The sequence below is a fragment of the Pseudonaja textilis genome, chromosome 5 (assembly GCF_049901715.1).
Source record: "Pseudonaja textilis isolate UNSWEBS1 chromosome 5, rPseTex1.2, whole genome shotgun sequence".
Classification (NCBI taxonomy): domain Eukaryota; kingdom Metazoa; phylum Chordata; class Lepidosauria; order Squamata; family Elapidae; genus Pseudonaja; species Pseudonaja textilis.
In genome coordinates, this window is record NC_141994.1 from 56601978 (window position 1) to 56626110 (window position 24133).

Here is a 24133-nt window from a genome sequence, read left to right on the forward strand (position 1 = left end):
ACTGATAATTAGAATTGCAGAAAAACAATTGCTACCATCCTGCCTTCCATTGAGGACTTATACACTGTATGAGCTAGAAAGAGGGCTGTGAAAATATCTACAGATCCTTCAGATCCTGGGCATAAGCTATTTCAACTTCTCTCAAGATGATGCTAGAACAACGAGACACGAGGACAATTTTTCCCTCCATGCCCTCACTCTGCTAAACAGCTAATTCCCACATTTTGAGGTGACAGGTCTGCCTGCAGTTTTTGGTGTTGCTGTCTTCAGTTTTCTGTTTAATGATACATGGTTTTATTGTGTTGAATTTGATATTGCCATCCCTGGAGCCCCCTGGGAAAAGAGGGTAATAGAAATAAAATTTAACATAAATATGTAAATTACACACATTCTTGCAGGTTAAGTAAACACCCAAATTTAGAACAAAGAAAAGAAAAATTCCACTTCATATATGAGTACTTATATAATTTATGATTACTATCAGGTGAGAAATTACATGTGTATCTATTCTTCTAATTCAGGGGTGTCAAACTCAAGGCCCGCAGGCCGGATCTGGCCCATGATGTGATCAGATCCAGCCAGTGGTGGGATTAAAATATTTTTACTACCGGTTTTGTGGGCATGCCTTGGTGGGCATGGCAGGGGAAGGATAGCGTAAAATCTCCAGTCAGAGGTAGTATTTGCCAGTTCTCTGAACTATTCAAAATTTCCGCTACTGGTTCTCCAGAACTGGTCAGAACCTGCTGAATACCACCTCTGGATCCAGCCCATAGGGCCATCCTGGTCTACCCAATGCGAAGAGGAAACATGCCAGCAGTTTGGGGAATGGCGTCAAGCTGGCCATGTTCACCCAGTTGGCCACGCCCCCAGGTCACCTCCCCCCCCAGCCCTGATGTGGCCCTCAATTAAATTGAGTGTGATACCCTGTTCTAGGCAATTATGCCTTTTCTTGTTGACATCATAGTCACAGAAATGATTTTGAGAAATATGTAACTTCCTCCACGCCAAACAGAGATCAGAGCCTTGGTAACCACAAAAGTGAAGAGAATTAACCCCCCATCTGCATCCAGTCTATGGCCTCCTTTGCTTAGAAAATGGACTTTGTGCCAGATAAGGTGCTGAGTCCATTAAGAGCTGGAAAGATCCCAGAGAAACAATAGGATGGATTCCATCCAACTGATAATTTTATTAAAGGAAATGAAGTTCTTTTCTTCTGATGCCTCTGCGCTGTTGGGCTATAATTGTTTTTCCCTCTTTACTTTTTCATGTAAATAATGTTGCACTGGAATTCACCAGGCAATTTCTCAAATGTTTCTTTCTCTTCCAAAAAAAAGGCATCTGTATTGCTACTTCATTCAGAGGTGGTATTCAGCAGGTTATGACCAGTGGTGGGATTCAAATTTTTTTACTACTGGTTCTGTGGGCGTGGCTTGGTGGGGATGGCATGGCTTGGTAGGCATGGCTTGGTGAGCATGGCAGGGGAAGGATACTGCAAAATCACCATTCCCTCTCCCACCCCACTAACCTGCTTTAAAGCTCCATTCTCCTGTGCAGGGCAACAAAAGAAGACCCAGCCAATCAGCTGGGACTTGGGAGGCAGAGAAGAGATGGGGGCAGGGGCAGTCAGAGGTGGTATTGGCCGGTTCTCTGAACTATTCAAAATTTCTGCTACCAGTTCTCCAGAACTAGTCAGAACCTGCTGAATACCACCTCTGGTTCTGACCAGTTCTGGAGAACTGGTAGCAGAAATTTTGAGTAGTTTGGAGAACTGGCAAATACCACCTCTGACTGGCCCTGCCCTTATCTATTCTTTTCCTCCTGAGTCCCAGCGGATCGGCTGGGTCTTCTTTTGTTGCTCTGCACAGGAGAACAGAGTTGTAAAGCAGGTTAGTAGGGTGGGGAGGGAATGGAGATTTTGCAGTATCCTTCCCCTGCCATGCCCACCAAGCCACACCCACAGAACCGGTAATAAAAAATTTGAATCCCACCTCTGACTTTCTTTGTCTGAATATTTCTTTTGAATTTCTGTTGGCGATGGTCTGTGATCGAAATGAATGCTTTCGCAGGCAATGTTGAACTGTTTCTGGCATGGTGCTACTTCCCTGGTTGCCCAGCCCTTCCAATCAGAAGAGCCTCTATCTGTGGAGATTCTCAGTCAGAACTGATGAAGCTCCTTGGATGAGAAGCAAAATGTTTTTTTTTCCTTCTTCTTCTTCTTCTTCTTCTTCTTCTTCTTCTTCTTCTTCTTCTTCTTCTTCTTCTTCTTCTTCTTCTTCTTCTTCTTCTTCTTCTTCTTCTTCTTCTTCTTCTTCTCCTCCTCCTCCTCCTCCTCCTCCTCCTCCTCCTCCTCCTCCTCCTCCTCCTCCTCCTCCTCCTCCTCCTCCTTCTCTTTCTCCTTCTCCTTCTTCAACATATGAACGGTTGCAGGAACTGGGCTTGGCTAGTCTAGTGAAGAGAAGGACCAGGGGAGACATGATAGCGGTCTTCCAATATTTGAGGGGCTGCCACAGAGAGGAAGGGATCAAGCTATTTCCTAAAGCACCCGAAGGCCAGACAAGGAATAATGAATGGAAACTGAACAAGGAGAGATTTAACCTGGAAATAAGGAGAAACTTTCTGACAGTGAGAACTATCAACCAATGGAACAGCTTGCCCTCAGAAGTTGTGGGAGTGCCATCATTCGAGACCTTCAAGAAGAGATTGGACTGCCATTTGTCAGAAATGGTGTAGGGTCTCCTGCTTGGGCATGGGGTTGGATTAGATGACCTACAAGGTCCCTTCCAACTCTGATTATCTGTTATCTGTTCAAAATTATGGCACTGAAAAAAGGGACTTATGATCAATTTTTCATATTTATGACTTATGACTGTTGCAGCATCCCCATGTCCCCATGTGATTTGCATTTGGATGTTTGACAAGTGACTTACATTTAGTGTCTGAGGTCATGTGATTCTCCTTTTGCGACCTTCTGACAAGCAAAGTCACCGGGAAGCCAATTTCACTCAACAACTGTGCTACTAATTTAACAACTGCAGTGAGTCACTTAACCAATGTGGCAAGAAAAGTTGTAAAATGGGGCAAAACTTACTTAACAAATTTCTTACTTAGCAACCCAATTTGTGGGCTCAGTTGTGGTGGTAAGTTGAAGACTAAAGGTAAAAGGTAAAGGTTCCCCTTGCACATATGTGCTAGTCATTTCTGGTTCTAGGTTGAAGACTACCTGTTTACAATTAAAACAAAAAAACAAATATTTGGCCACCTTATATAACTCAGCAAATCCACAAGCAACACACTTCAACCATTAAGAACTGCTTTGACATTTTCTCCCTCAGAAAATGAAAGCAAATTATGTTTCACCAATTTAAATAAGAACTGGTAGAGAAAAAATCAGCATGATACTACCTATTTGAAATGTATATATTCCTCTGAAATGTCCATCATTTTGAGAATGCAGACATACCAGTCCTTAGCTGACTCATTAAAGGCTGAGCTCCTCCATCTGTATAACAGGTTATGCCCTGTTGGCTTGAGGTGGTGAGGCCTAATGGCAGCTATCAAGAACCAGTGTCTTCCTCATCTTTCATTATCATCTCTTTTCCTTCCAATTTCCCTCTTTTTATCCCATTAATGAAACAGAGGAAAATTTTGACAGAATTCCATCTGTAAAAGGGTCTCTCTGTTTGTGAGAACACATAGACAGCTATTATTGATGTAAAAATAGAAATGGAAAAAAAATCTGTTATTGAACAGTGGCAATTTTCTCCTCAGTCTGTGGAGAGTTTCAGTGCTTAGTGCTTATTCTTAGTCTTAAATCTTCTACTGAATTAAAAAGGGTACAAATGCTGTAAATTCATAAAATTTGAAGATCCCCAAACCCACTGGAGTATTTTGGTTGTATATTCATTAATGCATGGAACAGAATCAAATGGGAGATAATGATAGTTAACTGATTGAAATTAGCTGGAAGCATGCCAGTCACCACAAACGATTATATTTCTTGTCAATTTCTTGGTCAGTCTCTGTATGACTTTCTGGCCATGATGTGTGTCTTAAAGCAACTTAATTTTGATCATTTTTGTGATGTTGTTCTGAGCAGCTTTACACATTATGGTTTGTGTAGTCCTGGTTTGTGGAATATATACATTTGGCTGAGTTAACTCAGGTCACAAAACCAGTTACGGACAGCTTATGGGACACACATTGCCTTTACTTTTATTATTTGCAACTTCCTAGTGTACACCCCTCAATTCTGCAGCTGAAATTCAGCATCAAAACACCCCCTCTCCCAGGTGCAACAATCCCCCTAGCTTATTGCTAAAATAAGTGATGACCACAAAGGCCCTGGCCAACATTTTAGGTTCATTTGGGGAAAGGAGTTTGGAGTTTTCCCCCAAATGAGGCCAAATGTTTGCCGTGCCGATTCCTCTAATCCCATTACATCATCAATTCTTTGGAGCTGGGATCTGAATATTGCATTTTCTTTGATGGAAGCGTTGAATCAATTCTGAAAGAGCTTTAGCAGCTTCTCTATCACAAAACTGTAAAAAAATGAGCAGAATTTATTACATGTAAGCACACAAACTGCCTTCACTGCATACAGCAACGTAAATAATAGGTGAAACCAATGACAGTTAGTGAGATCATTTCATTGTATCTTTCCAGCACAGCATTTAAACAATACCTGAGACACAATAGAGGATGTCAATTTTTAATTCTTCAGTGACAGTGATACCCCGATAAGTAGGAAACAAGCAGGTAATAGGCTTGTTTGAGTGGAGTCAATGTAAATAGAATAAAATGTCTCATCAGTGCACTGAAGTGCTGGAATAATTAATTGGTTTTTGAGAGAGAAAAATAGTAAAAATGAATTCTTTTATGATGGGATAAGACTTCAGATTGAATACTAGGATTTATATCCCTTCTAGAAGGAGATCTGAACATTCTGGCAACCACTCCAAAATCTAGAGAGTAGTCGTGTATCAGAGGAATTAATGTAAACATTGCACAAATGCAATATTTGAGGCTGTTTCTCAGCACTTGCCTTCACATGATATATCAACTTTTCATTTCAGTGCTTGGTAAGTTTCCAAGTTCTTGTGAGCGAGAATGAGTCTCCAAGAAGGACTGCAAAATCCACACTGCAATGTGACTGTGAATAAAATGTGTCAAGGCAAAAATATCTAGGCTCTTCTAAGTGGTTGAAAAGACTGAAGGAAGGCTCCTCTAAGCAACTGGTTAAAAACAGTTCTGATGGATTATTTCTCACAGATTGTGAAGATATGTAGACCTGGTCTTGGGAATGGGAGAAGGAATGAGAAGACCATTAAAAGAAGGGGTAGGTGGCTGGGAGAGGACTTTCAAGAAAGGTTACTCAGTCCTGAGAAAGAAAGTGTAAGAAGGAAACTCAGAATAACTCCATGTGAATTTTGCTTGATATAAAATGGAGCTAAGATGAACTTTCAAGATTCTGTCATTCTATCTTATTACAATAAAGATCATTCCTGGAATCCCTGCTGTGCCTATCACTTGAATTGGCTACCTTGAAGGGCTGATCCTTTCTGCTTCGCAGTGAGAAAGGAGAATGAGAAAGCTTGTGTCTGTCCAACCAGGGGTGGTATTCAGCAGGTCCTGACCAGTTCTGGAGAACCGGTAGCATAAATTTTGAGTAGTTCAGAAAACCGGCAAATACCACCTCTGACTGGCCCCACCCCCATCTATTCTCTGCCTCCCAAGTCCCAGCTGATCGGCTGGATCTTCTTTTGTTGCCCTGTACAGGAGAATGGAGCTGGAAAGCAGGTCAGTGGTATGGGGAGGAAATGGAGATTTTATAGTATCCTTCCTCTGGAATGGGGTGGGAATGGAGATTTTGCACTATCCTTCCCCTGCCAGGCCCACCAAGCCACGCCATACACACCAAGCCACGCCATACACACCAAACCACGCCCACAGAACCAGTAGTACATGTTTTTGAATCCCACCACTGGCCCAAGCCCTCTTGCAAATCTGATTCTTAATTTTTGACTATGTGCAAATTAAGGGCAGACTTTAGATTAAAAGAGAGAAAAATAATACGCAGGCACAGAGACAGATAGACACACTTACCCTGTGTTAGTTGCTTGGAAATGAATTCCTTATTCTATTGTTTTGTGAAAGAAAAATGTCCAGGGGAGTATGAAAATATAATTTCCCATATAGTATGTCGGTATAATTTTAGAAAGTCAGCTATATCGTCTTCAAATGATGTTTCAAACTGCATGTACCGAGATTCCATTAATAACCTCTCATAGGATAGAACAGCTCTCATGGGAAAAGACTTAAGTGAGCTGAAGGTGATTGCTACTTAGACTAATGGATTTATTTAAATAAATTGTAAGGAGGAGGAGGGGAGGAAAACCCTAGGGGTTTTTTTAATCCCATGGTAGATAATACTTCAGTTCCCTTAGGATAAAAAAATAAAATAGTGATGGCAGTTGTGGTGATGATGATGATAATAATATGTGTACAAATTATTCTCCGTAATTTTGTACCAGCTGCATAAAGAGAAAGAGAAATGTCTGTGGGGATTCCCAGTCATTCAGGTTATGCTTGTCCCAGAGGTGCTTTTTCAAGAGGCAACTGCACTTTCTTTGTTTTTCTTTGAAGAGGTTTCACTACTCATTCAAGAAGCTACTTCGGCTCTGATTGTCAGTCAGAGCTGAAGAAGCTTCTTGGATGAGAAGCAAAACATCTTCAAAGGAAAACAAGAAAGCCCAGTTATTTTGTGAAAAAGCACCTTTGGAATCAGAGAAAGAGAAGTGACTTATTTAGTTCATCAGCCAGGAAAAATATTAAAAGTGTAGAACAGAACGCTGATATCAAGAGATATGACTTAAAGAGGGCTTAGTACATCTGATACAGAGGTGGTATTCAGCAGGTTCTGACCAGTTCTGGAGAACCGGTAGCAGAAATTTTGAGTAGTTGGGAATCCCACCTCTGGCTGGGCCTGCCCCCATTTCTTCTCTGCCTCCTGAGTCCCAGCTGATCGGCTGGGTCTTCTTTTGTTGCCCTGCACAGGAGAACAGAGCTGGAAAGCAGGTTAATGGGGTGGGGAGAGAATGGGGATTTTACAGTAATTTTCCCCTGCCATGCCCACCAAGCCACGCCATGCCATGCCCACCAAGCCATGCCCACAGAACCGGTAGTAACCTTTTTTGAATCCCACCACTGATCTGATACCTTAGGGTGGAGGGAGAGATAGACAAATCCTTACCCCTAACTATCCATCCATTGGATCAGAGAATCAGAGAGCAAGTGTGCTGGGTAAGATAAAAACAGAAAGAAAGTACTGGAGATGGAAACTCACAGTCAGAGTAAGAAATAAAGTGGGAATTCAGAGGAAATTCCAAATTCTATTTTCCCTTGCCTTGTGTGATCTATAAATTGTATGAAGCTAGGAGTCAGTACAATTAAGTCATCTTTCAAAGTATTCCCACACACCTGAGGACTAGTCACCTAATATTTGCAAATAAATCTTTTTGATTACAGGTAGTCCTTGTCCTATGAACAAAACTGAGACCAAAATTTCTGTTGCTAAGCAAGACAGTGGTAAAATGAGTTTTGCCTCATTTTATGACCTTTCTTCCCACCGTTGTTAAGACGTGAATTACTGCAGATGTTAAATTAGTATGGGATTCAAATTTTTTTAACAACCAGTTCTGTGGGCGTGGCTTAGATGGTGGGCGTGGCTTGGTGGTCATGTGACTGGGTGGACATGGCTTGGTGATCATGTTATTGGCTGGGTGTGGCCAACTCAATATCACTCACATCAAGGCACGCATCTCCTCACCTGGCCTCTCATGACTGTGGGGATGCTGCAACAGTCGTAAGTGTGAAAAATGGTCATAAGTCACTTTTTTCAGTGCCATTGCAACTTGGAATGATCACTCCACATGAGCAAAGTACCAGCAAAGAAGGGGAAAAAAACTCCAGAGAAGTTCCTGAGACAAGAAGTCTAGTCCTGCCAAGAATGTAATAAGGGTTAACGGAGAGGCAGTTTCTGTAAGCAACACCAGAATGTTTCCTTCCTGCCTTCCTTACAGGATTAGGCCAGTAATTTCTTCTAACAACTGGTTCTCTGAACTGCTTAGAATGTTAACAACCGGTTCTAGCGAATAGTGCGAACTGATAGAATCCTACCCCTGATCATTAAGGCTTCCCAGATTCACTTTACTTGTCAGAAGCTACAAAAGGTGATCATTTGACCCCGGGACACTGCAACCGTCATAAATATGAGCTAGTTGCCAAGTGTCCAAATTCTGATCATATGACCATGGATGTAATGTGAAAAAAGGTCATAAGTCACTTTTTTGGGTGCCATTGTAATTTTGAACAATCATTAAATGAATAGTTGTAAGTCAAGATGCATTCAGATGAGGTTATAGATACATGGAGAAAAATATCACATGATTATTAAGTTTAAAAGATACCATGGATGCCAGAAACTTGGTTTAATCATAGTCAATCGCTATAGAATTATCCCTGATTAAACTTTCCATTTTAACTTCCTGTATATTTTGCCGTTTAATTCATAAACAATACCAGCAATCTGCAAGTCATCAGTGCTAAGTGTTCCTTCTCCTAAGATTTTACATGGATAATGTATGTAATCTCTGTTTCTCTCCTCATCCTAGTATGTCATAGAGTTAATCAGGTCACCAGTGGTTTCAGATTAATTATGGCTGATCCTGTTTGTATATAGGCACTACGGTTATGCAACATTTTACAGGCAAATGGAAAATGAAATGCAATGCTGGATATAGATTCTGAATTATATAATTTGCTTAACATAATAGCCAGGTTCTCAGCTGTGAAATTTCAATTCTTATGAAAGTTCTTTAAATGAATGAATAGGATTAGGAAAACCTAATAACGAGAAAAAGCAAGGTATCGCTTTTCAGATTACTAATGGCTACCATGTATCTAATATAATTGTGATTGATTCTAAGTTATGATTATAGTTGTAACAATCTCAACTCAACTCAGAATGACGTTATAGAGCATTGCCCACCAGAACACTTAGACACAAGGATAGTTTTTCTCCCCGTGCCATCACTCTGCTAAACAGCCAATTCCCACATCACTGTCAAACTATTTACTAAGACTTTATTACTATTATTCTTCTCATTCTTCCTATTACCTATCTCCATTCTACTTATGACTATAACCTTCTTGCTTGTATCTTTATAGTTTTATTGTTTTATTTATACAAGTTTCCTAGTATAATTTTGATTGCTTATTAAGTAGCCTATGACTATCATTAAGTGCTGTATCTTATGATTCTTGATGAATGTATTTTTATTTACACTGAGAGCTTATGTACTGAAGACAATTCCTTGTGTGTCCAATCATACTTGGCCAATAAAGAATTCTATTCTATTCTATTCTATTCTATTCTATTCTATTATATTCTATTCTATTCTATTCATGATTCTAAGTTGTGGTTATAGTTGTAACAATCTAAACTTTGCCCTAAACAGGAAAAGTGAAATGGACAAGAATCCTGGAATTTAATGATATCAATATGTCATCAGGTTGATTTCTTATCTGTTCAAAATGGTTGATTGGAGATTGATATATCTGCTTTTAAGGAAACTAGCTTCAATGGATAGATGGAAGTCTGATTGAGTCTACCACTTGGTTTCTCCCAGGGGCCAGCCAGATATTTTAACATGAAAACAATAGTTCTTGCTTATTGTTGTTCTTCAACAACTGCTACAAGTAAATAACTACCAGTAGTAGGACAAATATATATCACACATATGAAGCCAGTGATAGCTCTATTCCATGAGAGTTTATCTGATCTTATTTTAAGGCATTTAAGATTAGAATCACTGCCATATACATTTAGAACTAGGAGCATGGAATTTAGTTACGGAAGAAGGAAAAAAAGAGGGTCACTTCAAAATCAAATTAATGTTTATTCAAGCTTCTCTAACCTGGAGCCTTTCAGATTACTGGCTGGGCATTGCAAGCCCAACATATCCGGAGGGCACCATAATTAGGAATATTATGTTGAATTTGTGCATGAATTTGAGAAGGCTGATTTGTAAAAACTTATTTCGCCTTAGCTTTGGAGAATGTTTTTGAAGAAAAAAAAATAGAAAGAAACAAGTCATATGTCATTGTAAACAACAGCCACAGTATGGAATTTATTTTATGGCTTTCGGCTTCTATTTCTCATGCTAAAGATAAATTATTTGGTACTCTTCTTAGTCTCCTACAGGGCTTCTCCATGTTTTTACTGATCTCAAAATATTTAACTGAACTGAAGATTTGCATGCTATTCCTGGAATATGACATTCTCATATTTTTGTTTTGACTGACAGAGTCTCATGGAGATGAAGTCAGATTGACTGCTGTTATGTTCCTGATTGTTTACTTTTAGTCTGAATTACTAGAGCAGTGAACTATGAGCTGTTTCTGTATGGGCATGTGTGTAAGTGTGAACACAAGGATGCCCATCTTTCCTTAAAAAGTAAAAGGATCTTTAAACTTAATATATATCTGCAAAAAAAAAAAAAAAAGTCTGGCTACCTAAATTGCAGTCTTCAATGTAGTGCAACTATACACAATCATTGATTCACTGATTAGCCAAGATAAAAATGAGGTACTCTTCCTAAAAGCAAAGAAATAAAACCGGTTCCCTCTGTTTAATTTATAAGTGAATGTAAATATTGGGTGTTATGAAATAGCAATAACTCTTTCCCCTCTGTTGTGACATACTCACAATTCTGTTTTGTGGTGGAAAGATTTTGTTTCCTGAAATGCAGGATTAATAAAGTGCTACCTGATATTTTACCCAGATTTATTTCACAATTCAGATACCAAGTCTTGTTGCCATCTCCCATGACCCTTCAGAGGTAGGTTGCTTTACCTGTTATATAGCAGGATCAACTTTGTCAATCAATAGGTTCAAAGTCGCTGTTGCTGTGATGAAAGGAACACTGTTATGTTTCACAAATTCTTACTTTATGAAAGTGGATCCTTGATCTCCCGTTCTTTTCCTTTGTGTTGAGTAACTCAGCCTAAATTTGCATTATGGTGACAAAATATAAGAGTTTAAAAGAGATCCCTGATAATAAAATGTTATAATAGCTGTAACTGCAGTATTATATGTCACTTTAAATGCAACCAAGAAAATGTCTGTTGGAAAAAGATATATGTAAAATTAATTGCACAACACTGTTGAATTTAAAATGCAGGCATTTAATATCAGTATCCAAAATTTATGACACTTCAGGTCAAACAGAAATGTATCAAAATAAGAGTAAAAGGCCATTTTAATCAAATAAGAGAATTTCTTGATTTTGCTATTTTTCCCCTATATATTTGACAGATATATTTATATTTTTAATCCTTGTTTCCTCTGCATGGTACATTTTTTGCATATATATTTCAAAACATATTTTAGAAAAGTGATGCCTGAAGATTATAATATGTATAATATGTATATGTGTGTGTGTTTGTGCATGTGTGTGTGTACACCTGTGTACACCTGTGGTCATACATTCCCAAGTTTCAGTTTGAAGAAACCTTATGAAATGTTGACTAGATTTAATTGGCCAATTAAAATGACTACTTAAAGCAATTTATCATTTACCCCATGAAGTGGAAGATTTGTCACACATAGTGCCTTAAGATTCACTGAGGAACAAGTTGGTGGAACCAATGCAGTATTAACATGTATATTTTTAAATCTGTTTTTCTTTACAAGAAGTTTGGTTTCATTGATTTGAAGTTTTACATCACTAGCTGTAAAGAACATCAAAGCTTTGAGATGCCCTATTGATTGAATAATAAATCTATTGTAGTCTTATATTGTATATAGCAGGCTAGTGAAAATTATATATCTGTCCAATTTTACTATGTGCTTTTCTGAATAGACTCTTAGTCCAACTATTTTCTCTTGTAGATTTCAGTAAAAAGTCTATAGAAAAGGACTGCTCATAGCAACCTTCTCCATTTTCACTGACTTTTAGATATTTGGATTTTAATCCCATAATTTGCCAGCTAACATGTTTGTTCAGTGGCACAGTGGTTAGAGTGCAGTATTGCAAGCTACTTCTGCAGCCAGCTGCCTACAATTTGGCAGATCGAATCTCACCAGGCTCAAGGTTGAATCAGCCTTCCATCCTTCCAAGGTGGGTAAAATGAGGACCCAGATTGTTGGGGGCAATATGCTGACTCTGTAAACCACTTAGAGAGGGCTGTAAAGCACTACAAAGAGGTATATAAGTCTAAGTGCTTTTGTTATTGCTAGCAATTTGGGGAACTGAAGCCCACAATACAGCAGACACCAAAATTAGAGAAGAATAATTTAAAGGGGTTGAGTTGGAATTAGTTTATTCTCTATAGAAAGTGGCCATTTAAAAAAAAATGGGACGGTCTTTTCCATATAGTTTCCTCCAGAACTCAATAATATGGCCAATGTCTAGCTTATGGAAGCTGAACTCCAACACTTCTGGAAAGTACTGTGATGGGTCAGGCTTTGCTTTGCATGCATGATTAGCTTGATGCATGTGTTAAATAGTTCACTGAATCTATTATGCCATGAATTCTGCTTGAGGAACACTATGTCCAATGTGGACATTTTCAACATTAAGAAGATGGGAGGGCATCAAGTGTCAACGGTTGCCAGAACTAGAATTTTAGTGATGTACACTGCTGGTTCCAAAAGCAAGAAATCATATCTGCAATTTGAATCCTCTTACCATATAGACTTTTTGACCTCTTATTGCCCATATTATCTGCTAGCCAAATTGAACTGGCAGAGTTGGTGTGCTCCATGTTCCTTCAGTTTAGCTTCCCCTGAGATCCAGATGGTCCCCATCCTACTCAGTGGTGGGATTCAATTTTTTTTTACTACCAATTCTGTGGCTGTGGCTTGGTGGGTGTGGCAGGGGAAGGTTACTACAAAATCCCCATTCCCTCCCCAACCCACTAACCCGATTTTCATCTCCGTTCTCCTTTGCAGGGCAACAAAAGAAGACCCAGCCAATCAGCTGGGACTTGGGAGGCCGAGAATAGATGGAGGTGAGGCCAGTCAGAGGTGGTATTTGTCAGTTCTCTGAACTACTCAAAATTTCCGCTACCGGTTCTCCAGAACTGGTCATAACCTGCTGAATACCACCTCTGATCCTGCTGGTATTTCATATAGGCTTTTGGTGAAGATGTCTGAAGCCTCCTTTTAATCAAGTTTATTATTCTGCCATCTCTACCTTTTTTGTTTTTGTTGTTCTTAATTGTCTTATTTTTATCTTTTAAATCATCTGTAAATTATTTAGAGTTGCTGGGAATTGGGCCATGTATGAATTTAATAAAGAACAACAAATTTTGATTTCTGGACAGAAAGAACTGTACAGGCTTATTTAAATCAATACTTTAACTAAGCAACAAGGCTTTCCTTGCTCTGATATCCTTTTGCCCACTAGTTGTCAGCAATTATAACTCTGGCCCTTTGGCTTATCTCTAAAGTCACCTACAACTTAGTCCTGATAGCTGGTGACACATTACAGTAATCGATTAACAGACTGGCTATGGTTAGTAGGTTAGTAACCTTGTCTGGACAGTGACATATTATAAACATTATGTTCAGTTGAACCAAGTCATATTCTGATGTGCATTGTTATTACCAGATATTGTAATTATCCATTCTTAAAAATTAGAAGCCACATCCTTAGCTAGTACCGTGGAATCCCTCACTATTCTGTAATTTAGAAATTCACATCAGGCATCAACTGACCTGGGGTAGAAATCTTTGCTTGCAGAAATTAAGTCGTGATGATATAATGTAGCTTTACATTATCAACTTGGGTCACATGCTGATTTTCTGTATTTTTCATTACAAATTATTCATAGGCATATTGACCACTGGCTGAGACAGAGATTATTTTGATGGCCTAGTTGTTGATGAATTGCGACAGCTGCACTGTATTTAAAGAAAAAAAGAGAATAACCAGAAGCTAATTTTCTTTTGACTTCCACCTCTGATTTATAATCCTATTTATGTCATCACAGTTGGTTACTGTGGAAACAATATTGCTATCATGAAGATACACTTATCAGAGAGTTGAAGCAAGGAAACAAGTGCTTGGAAAAAGATGACCTTTCTTCCATTTGCACAAACAAATAAATAAATGAATCGAGCTAAAGTTGTTTCCAATACTAAAAAGTGGTTTAAAGGTGATGCAGAAGATATGCACTGCTTCTAAAATAAATTACTTAATTACTTAAGAGTTTTCTACGAATCATTAGCAGAGCTGTTTCAACAAAGTAAATCTATTTATAGGGGGAAAATTGCATGTGTAATTGATGCAACCCTTTTCATGAATGAATCTGCAAATCTTGCTGTTCTTTCTTTGGCAGACCTACCTAGCAAATGAAATGGGGGTCTCTTATGAAAGAGCAAAACAATTTTGTTGAAATCCATCCCCATTTCTCATGTTTAGAAGTAAATAATTTATGTTGAGTGACAGTTTGGTGTAGTGGCATCAGGCTAGAAACCAGAACATCCTGCCTTAGCTGTAAAGTCAACTGGGTGACTTGGGCCAGTCACTTTCCTTTAACCCTAGGAAGGAGGCAATAGCAAACCACTTCTAAAAACCTTGTCAGGAAAACTGCAGAGACTTGCCCAGTTTGTTCCCAAGAATTGGACACAATTAAACAGAGGAAAAGAAAATCCTTGGGTTAAATTGTGAGTGAGCAAATTTATTTTTCTGATAGTTGCTGCTGTTCCTTCCTTTCTACATCCCTCAATTATAGAGTGCAGGAAAATTTCATTTACAAAATTATTTAGAGTCTTGGGAGTGATTTTTTTTTTAAAAAACCACATTTAAATCCTGACAAATGGGTGTCCATACTCTGCTTGAAACTATCCAGTTAAGAGAAGCTTACCTTCTCCTTAGAATGATTGGTTCCATTGTTAAAGTGCTCTTAAATTAGGAGTTGGACGTAATATTCAACCAGAATTTGATTTTCAGAAAGTATGTTCTGTAGTTTGGGCTGACAAAAAACAGGTCATAGCCTGATTCCATATTGATTTGCAACCATGTCCTACTGCTGATCAACTATCAAGATAGTTTCAATTTCATTGTTACCAAGATCAGAGGTAGTATTCAGCAGGTTCTGAGCAGTTTTGGAGAACCGGTAGTGGAAATTTTGAGTAGTTTGGAGAACTGGCAAATACCACCTCTGACTGGCCCCACCCCTATCTCTTCTCTGCCTCCCGAATCCCAGCTGATTGGCTGGGTCTTCTTTTGTTGCCCTGCACAGGAGAACAGAGCTGTAAATCAGGTTAGTGGGGTGGGGAGGGAATGGTATTTTGTAGTAACCTTACCCCAGGAGTGGGGAGGGAATGGAGATTTTACAGTATCCTTCCCCTAGAGTGGGGAGGGAATGGGGATTTTGCAGTATCCTTCCCGCACCACACCCACCAAGCCACTTCCACAGAACTGGTAGTAAAATTTTTTGAATCCCACCACTGACCCAGATAACTCCCTACCTATGGGAAGAAACAGGGGGAAACTGTTTTTCATTTACAGCCGGATGGAATTGTTACATTATACTGAACTGCCCAGGTTGGGCCAGGTTGAAAAGAAATGTGACTATTGTAAAGTTCTGTTTGACACTATACCAGAAAGAATCATATTGAAATTGGTGCAGCTGTGTATGATTTTGGCTATGGAGATTCTCAGTCACCCAAGACATGGTTGTCTCAAAGGTGCTTTTTCAAGAGGCAGCTGGACTTTCTGGTTTTTCTTTGAAGATGTTTCGCTTCTCATTAAAGAAGTAAAATGTCTTCAAAGAAAAATCCAAAAGTCCAAAAGTTATACGGTTTTGGCAAATCACAGGCAAGTAGTCTGAACAAAAAAAAAACCCCACAGGTCTTTGCATTCAGTACATGGGAAGAAAGATGTACTTTTTTAAATAAAAAATAAAGTTTTATTTGGGTTTTCACACATACAAAATACAAGTAAAACATCTTTTTTGAAAATAGCATGGTCCCGGGTTGAACTTCTTTATACAGACACAAAACTCAATTTCACGCTCCTTTTTGTGTTCTATTCCATATCTTATACTATTCTACATTTTCTATATAGTTTTTACCCTCTTTTAATTTTCTCAATTTTATTTTGATTATCTCATCTCAATTCAAATAATTATATTTATACTTTTGTCTGTTCTGTTTCAATTTCATATTATCTTTTCTCATTAAACAGATTTTCTCCTGTAGTTACTAATTGGAGTATGACACCTTTATATCTTTTAATTACATCCATTCAACTCTTATTTAGGCTCAAAGAAAAAAGAAAACCCCCAGAACCTGGGGAGGGCAAAAGGCCCCCCTGCTGTGGTGCAGGAGGCCAACTAGGCCACGCCCACCATAGCCACGCCCACCCAGCAACCAGGCAGAGAACCCTTTACTAAAATTTTTGAAGCCCACTCCTGCTCTTAGCATTTAATTTTGATACACAATACTTTTTTCTTGTTTTGTCCATGAAAATGCATCCTCAAATAGTTGCTAGACTATCCCTACCCAGTGGCAGGCTATAAAATAGATTAAATTGAGAAACGGATACTATGTAGACCTAAATCTACTTGTATTATAACAATAGAATAAGCATTTAGGCGTATATACTGCTTCACAGAGCTTTACAGCCCTCTCCAGCAGTTTACAGAGTCAGCATATTTCCCCCAATAATCTGGGTCCTCATTTTACTGACATCAGAAGCATGGAAGGCATTAGCCTGGTGAAATTTGAACTGCCAAATTGCAGTCAGCCGGCAGTCAGCAGAAGAATCAACCTTAGCCACTCAGAATCTAACTCCTGGAGTGAGCAATGAGTTAGCCTGCTGTGCTGCATTCTAACCACTGCACCACCATGGCTCATTATTCCGTCTCTTATTTTCATAGATGTAATGGAAGCCCTGTCTGAGACCTTTTCATAAATGACTTTCTTGGCTTTGATTCAAGCTTGCTTTATTTCATCATTGTCATGGTAATGGATCTTTCCTCTGTTCTTCGGGCCCATCGCTTTGTACAATGTTTTTCAAACTTGGCAATCTTAAGATGTGTGGAGTTTAGCTTCGAGAATTTTCCAAGCCAATTGAAATCCACACTTCTTAAAGTTGCCAAGTTTGAAAAACTTGGCTTTATACCTCCTGCACCTAGGCAATGCCCGTTGTTCCAGTCTAACCTGCCTACTTTTTAAAAAGCGGTTGGGATTTGCCAGTGTAATTCCCCGTAATGCTCAACAACAGTATTAATCCATAGTAGAAATCAAGGTAAAGATGTCCTCAAATTGATCTTTCAACAATCAGTTTAAGGACATCTATAGGAATATAACTCTACAATTTTGGCAACATGTCTGACATGGTTGCCATTGAGTTTTTCACAATCTAGCCTGTAACTCTATGGCATTTAAAAAAAAAACCTTATAAGTTAAGGACTTTTGCAGATGATTTAGTGTTGGTTTTTAAAGATCCCTTAAAGGAAATTGAAGCATTAGTGGGAAAACTAAAATAATTTGCTACCCTTAGCAGGTTTAAGATCAATAAACAGAAGTCAAAAATATTAAAAACATGAAAATAGAGGATCAAACAGAATTGATGAATAAGATTTTTAAGTGGGAAGAAAGTAAAGTACCTGGGTATCACTATGACAAATGGGAATTGCATCTTATTTTAAAGTAATTATGCCAAGACATGGAATGAAGTTAAAAAAAGACATGTTAAGATGGGAGAAACTACAATTTTCACTGTTGGGGAAAATGTCTGTGATAAAAGTGAATGTCTTGCCCAGAATTATGTTTTTGTTTCAAACAATACCTATTTTGACAAATGATGTGTACTATTTAAACAGTGGTGAAGGGATATAGCTAGGTTTGTGTGGGGAAAAAATACAAGTTAAATAGAAGTGAGCAGGTTTCTGTTCTTCTTTGAAAAATAAGGTTTGATTGGCCAAAGCATATACAGTAGAACCTCTGGTCACGACCATAATTAGTTCCACAACTTTGGTTATTTCTTCATTTTCTAATGTTTCATCTTCAAGAATTTCTGGGTCAGGGGCCACGTATGTGTTCATGACCAGATTTAAAACTTTTGTGAATTTCTTGGTCAGAACCCGATTTGGTCATGGTCAGAAGCATTCATGACCAGGGGCTCTACTGTATTCCCATTTCATGACCAGATATCTAAATTCACTTCTTTCCTGTAGTTACCTTCATGCTGAGGATTAGCTATTATTATTTTTCATTTTCTTGGAGATGGGAAGATTAAACACCTAGGGAGTTGATAAAAGAAAGGCCAGATAGACCTAAGTAGGGGAACCCCCACTAGTTATTCTGGTGATGGGGGCCTCTCTTTAGTCATATTTTTCTAGTCAGTGCAAAACTGAGTTTTGATTGTGGAAATATTCCCCATAACATGCAATTATTCTCAATAGTGATCTTGGCTGAAGAAAACACATAATTTAATGAATTAAACTATATTATGTACTGTGTTTCTTATCAGGGCAGCCTCTCTGATTTTTATGCAGCATTATTTTACTGAAAAGCCAGGAAGAAGAGACAATGTTATGCTTTGTTTGTCTGCATCCAAGAAACAGAAAGATAAACTCCAAATAAAACAGGCTTGGCAATGTATCAATGGAACTGGAAAGTGCTATATTGGGAGGAACTCCTGGAGAACATGAGTTAAATTTGGTTTTGGTCTGCTGCTTATTATGGCACATAAGCCAGAAAATAAAAAAGGATTCACCATTTGACATCTTCTAAACACAGATAGCTGGCAATGTTCTTTGTTGGTGATTCGCAAAGAAGAAGGATTTACTTCTACTCAAAAGAAGGACAATCTTGGAACCAACTACTAGAGTCACTGGGAGATGTGGTCACTGTAGTCAGTTTCCTCCTATTAGACAAGCTGACTTAGTGGAGGATCAGTCTTTAGTGAACCATGACTTCAGCTCCTGTTACATCTATTGCCAGTTGAATTCATAATGATGATGGATACATTCCCTAACATCCATTTTATTTGTGTGCAAGTTCTTCCATTTTCTAAGTAAAAATGGGGATATGTGGCCTGATAACTGATAGATGGCCTGATAACTAATAGAGCGCGCTGTTTGAATTTGCCACAATGTACCATTTTGGAGTTATTACACACACGGAGGGGAAGGGGGTACCTGGGGTGCACAGGTCGATGCTGGGAGAGGTCCGGAAGAAGGAGGAGCCAGGAAGGCAAGCCAACTGTGGTTGGTTCAGAAGCTATCCAGGCCCGAAGAGTACTTGCTGGATCCAGCCAGGGAGCAACCAGGAACAGGAGGGCATGCCGAGTCCGTATAGCCAGCTGGCTAGCAGAAGCCAGTAATGCTGGCTAGAAACCCTTTTACTTGTATTGTTCACCATGTGCTGAGCTGAGACTCCAGTAAAGAAACCTGTTCTGCTCATAGTGTGGCCTCTTACTGGCTTGGCTTGCAATCATGACATAGATAACAGAAAGATTTGATTAGGTTGCAAAAAAAGGTCAATACAATTTTACACTACATCTATAAAAGTATAATATCTAAATCAGAGTAACTAATAATTAGCCATATTCTTTGTTGGCTAGACCAGATTTTGAGTATAGTGTCTACTTCTGACCACTGTACTTTAAGTAGAATTCAGACAAAAAACTAGACACTATGTTCTCTGAAGACAAATTGGAGGAACTGTCTATGTTTAGAATTGAAAAGAGAAGATGGAGAGAGGATATTTATTGACTAAATTTACATCAACCTTTTATAGGTGGTAACCCCCTATATTTTTTTTCCATACCAACAATTTTGTAAAGTAGGTTAGGCTGGCCCAAAGCCATCTAGCAAACTTCTGGGGCTCCTCTCACTTTGGCACATGACTGTCCCTTGAGACAAGTCACTCTTGAATGGATATGATAGCTCTCTTAAAATAGCTGAAAAGATGTCATGTAGAAGAAGGTCAAGATATATTTTCTTTCATCCCAGAGTATGCAAAATCTGAAATAATGAATTTAAGTTATAGGAAGGGTAGTTTGTCAGTGGAACTAATTACCCAGAGAAATGAGGACTCCTCTTTGCTAGAAGTATTTAAAAAAGGCTAGAGAAGCAACCCTCACAAACTGAATTTGAATTCCTATGCCCACAGGATTGTTGAGCTTAATGTCCTCATGGTTCTTTCTAACTATGAGTCTTTGAAACTTTATTCTAACCTAGTATTGTATGTTATCTCCCCATGGCTCTTGAGTTATTGTCATTGTAATGACAATGAGGGTGAAATTATCTTGTTTCTTGTTCATATTTCAATCTGCTTTATGTTAATCCTTAAATTTTCATAAAACCTGTTTTTCTTACTTCAGCTGATACAAAGCTAAAGTATTAGACTTTATTTTCTATGTCATTGTCAGATTTTCAGTGAGGGTACCTGTAATTTAGATGTTCATGCTCTAGAACAAGGGTGTCAAACTCATGTCATCACGGCAGCATCATGTAACCTATTGCAATTGCAACTTTTTTCTCTCACTAAACCAAGCAGGGGCAGGACCAGCACATGATGCATCCAGCCCGCGAGTTTGACACCCCTGCTCTAGAAAGTGTGCAGAGAAGAGCAACAAAGATGAGTAGGGGACTGGAGGCTAAAACATAAAGAATGGTTGCTGGAATTGGGTATATCTAATTTAATGAAAAGAAGGAACAGGGGAGACATGATAGCAGTCTTCCAATATCTCAGGGGCTGCCACAAAGAAGAGGGAGTCAAGCTATTCTCCAAATAGCTTGATTCCCTCTTCTTTGAGAGGGAATCAAGAAGCAATAGATGGATACTAATCAAGGAGAGAAGCAACCTAGAACTAAGGAGAAATTTCCTGACAGTTAGAACAATTAATCAGTGGAACAACTTGCCTCCAGAAGTTGTGAATGCTCCAACATTGGGAGTTTTAAAGAAGATGTTGGATAACCATTTATCTGAAGTGGTGTAGGGTTTCCTGCCTAAGCAGCGGGTTGGACTAGAAGACCTCCAATGTCTCTTATAACTCTATTGTTCTGTTCTGTTCTCCTCTCCTCTATTTATATGAAGCTGGGTGTTATATTCCAATATCAGCTAATTCATCTCCTCAAAATGTAATACTCATCATCACCAATGTTAGCCAGACACAAAGGCAAGGAGAATCAAAACAGCATATTGCTGTCTTTGTAAACCAAGGAAAGACTTTATGTGTTGGATGTCTAAGATAGAAATGTAACTGTCAAGTAAGTAAAATCATGATTTTAATTTCAGAAATATATTGATGGTACCTTCAATGAGGGTTCAGAAATAAAATGTGCCACGTAATGAATACCCTTTCTGTTTCAAATTTCTTCAGTATGTCTTTCTTTTCAAAATAAAAATTTACCTTCGAGATTTACTACTCAGTGATTCAGAGTCACATTTGAAAAACTTGCTTTTAAAATTGCTGTATTTATCCTGGGACTCCTTTTGTTTATATTGGAAATCAGAGTGAGTTATGGACAGAATGAACTCTTGAAATCAAAGCATTAAAAATGAGTCACAAACTATTTAGTATTAGCAGCTGAGTCAGCTTTCAGTTCCTGATACGTTTCTGGGCACAAGAAATGCTGAATGGAAAGATTGCTGATAAGTCTCTCTTTTCTGACAAGGTTTGGAATTGCCCTAAGATTTTTAAATGTTTGAAGGAGACATAATTTATTTATTGGGTAATAAGGATTAAGTCAGTGTACAATAATACAAGAAGCACACTTGACCAGTGCTACCAGCAGATGAAACACTCACTCAAAGTGAAAGAAATAGCTTAAGGTCAGCTTAACCCCTGAAGGTGATAATAACTCCATCCTGAAATGTGCTTGATGGTTTCACTCATAGTGTGAAATGAAAAATATCAGTCAGGTGCAGCCAATTCAATCAAGCTTTGTTTCTTAGTTTGTCGTGGGAGGGCTGCGGTTGCACAGTGGTTAGAATGCAGTACTGCAGGCTACTTCTGCTGCCTGCTGGCTACCTGCAATTTGGCAGATCAAATCTCACCAGGCTCAAGGTTGACTCAGCCTTTCACCCTTCCAAGGTGGGTAAAATGAGGACCCAAAATGTTGGGGACAATAGGCCGACTCTGTAAACCGCTTAGGGAGGGCTGTGAAAACAGCAGGAAGCAGTATATAAGTCTAACTGCTATTGCTAAGTGCTATCATGGAAGTTCAGGGAGTGACTGCACAACATTTAGTCTTGAACGTCCACTGTTTTTGTGGGAAGGTGACTTCTTTTTTTGGCTTCTGTGTTCTTTAAGATCTTTTAGAATGATTTTCAAATACAAGGTACTATAGCAATAACAACATTGCTATAGTATCTTGTATTTGAAAAACACTCCAAAAAGTAATGTGGTGGAATTATGTGCCTAGGGACAGTCGATAGCTATTGTTACAAACGGATGACTCCTTGTACAGGAGGACTTTAATTTCTGTCCTCTGCCTACAGCTACAATGCTTTCCTCCTTTTCCCACCCCAGTATTTCCTCTAGACAACCTTTCTGGCCTGAGAAATAAGCAAAGTATATGGTGGTTTCATTTACAAAATGGTTTCCATGCAAGACTTATCTGTTCACAAAATGATTGCTGTGCTGAAATGGCCAATCATAACACAACTCTAAGAATGTCATCTAGTTTCTCTACCAGCCCTTGGGAATTAGAGAAAGTGATGGAACTAAGGTTCTTTGCTTTGCAATATGAAGGACTACCTGCAAACACTTGAATGATCAGTTTGAATGGCAGAAGCAATTGATGTTCTGTTATCGCTTTGCTGCCCTCTAAGAGTTAGCCAGATATAGTAATAGAAATGTAATAGCCCTATAATATATTGGTTGATGGGAATGAGTCTGGGGTGGTGGTGGTATCTAGGGAAATATTTGGGATCATATTCTTGTGAGGACTTCCCATCTCTTTGTAGAAAAATATGGGATTGCAAAGAAAAAAAAAAGATTTTAGTTATGAATGAATTTTCCTCACCAGAAATGTAGTATTGAATTCCACCCACATAGTACAATAAGGAATAATTATAAACAAGAAAAGTAAACCAGAAAGTGAATCTTATCCTTTCAAGAAATCCAAGGCATAAACCATTTGGTAATCATAATGTCTATATAAATAACCAAGGTACTTTAATGGTTAAATCTTTATAGTTTCTTTGCTTGCCTATTAAACAATAAAGACATTTAGATTACCTGGGTTTCTACAGTAGGCTCAAGACAATTTTTAAAAACATAGGTAAAATAGTATGAAAATATAAGACAAAAGAAGTTTAAATTCAAGTCTATTCTCTCCAACCGAAACATTTTGATAATTTACCAAAACTGTGCATAAAGTACCAGGTCAAAATTAGAATATGGGAGAATAAACATATTTCCTGGCTGGTGAGCATATTTTGGAAGTTGTATCATGAATGTTCTCAAAAAAGGCTTGCCTGGTTAATGTAGCCAGTCTGAAAAGAAATAAGACCACTCTCTATTATCCATGTAATCCCTTCCCCTAATTTCAACTGGTGTTTGCCTCTTTCTAAGCCAAGTCCTGAATTAGTGGCAGGAAAATATGCATTCTGATAGTATTATAGCGAGATGGTAGGCCAAATGTTTTATGTTTCATGTCACATCTTTGGAACCCCGACATGTTTTATTTGTGAATTTTGGGAAACTGAATTTTATTTTGCTTGAGCTATTTGGATTTTCTTTAAGCCAGAGGACCTGAGAACAATTACATTGGGTTGGGATCATCTTGCCTTTAGCTGTTTTGCAGGGATATGTTACCTAAAGTGATTATAGTAAATGATATATATATCTTTCAAGAAGGCTTTCAAGAAGAGATTGGAGAACCATTTGTTGAAATGGTACAGACTCTTTTTTCTGAGCATTGGGTTGGACTAGATGACCTCCAAGGTTCCTTCCAACTGTGTTATTCTATTCTCAGTATACCTTACTCTTGAAGAAAATAGATAAGGTTAAACAAAAATTTGTGAGATTTGGTCATGGTCTTCATGATCTTCATTTTGAAATGATCAACATTGAGCAGACCTGAGGCAACTTCTGACCTA

At 38.5% G+C, this 24133-nt stretch overlaps 1 protein-coding gene and 1 long non-coding RNA gene across 3 annotated transcripts in view; both read left to right on the plus strand.

The window, feature by feature from the left end:
• The window catches only part of DGKI (diacylglycerol kinase iota), a 276299-nt gene that overhangs the window by 26455 nt on the left and 225711 nt on the right, over window positions 1-24133 (plus strand). The gene's annotated exons all lie outside the window — the stretch shown is intronic.
• On the plus strand, window positions 10750-14185 carry LOC148125663 (uncharacterized). The gene is made up of 3 exons (XR_015744011.1): window positions 10750-10898; window positions 12018-12179; window positions 13013-14185. It is a non-coding gene; the product is annotated as an uncharacterized LOC148125663 (long non-coding RNA).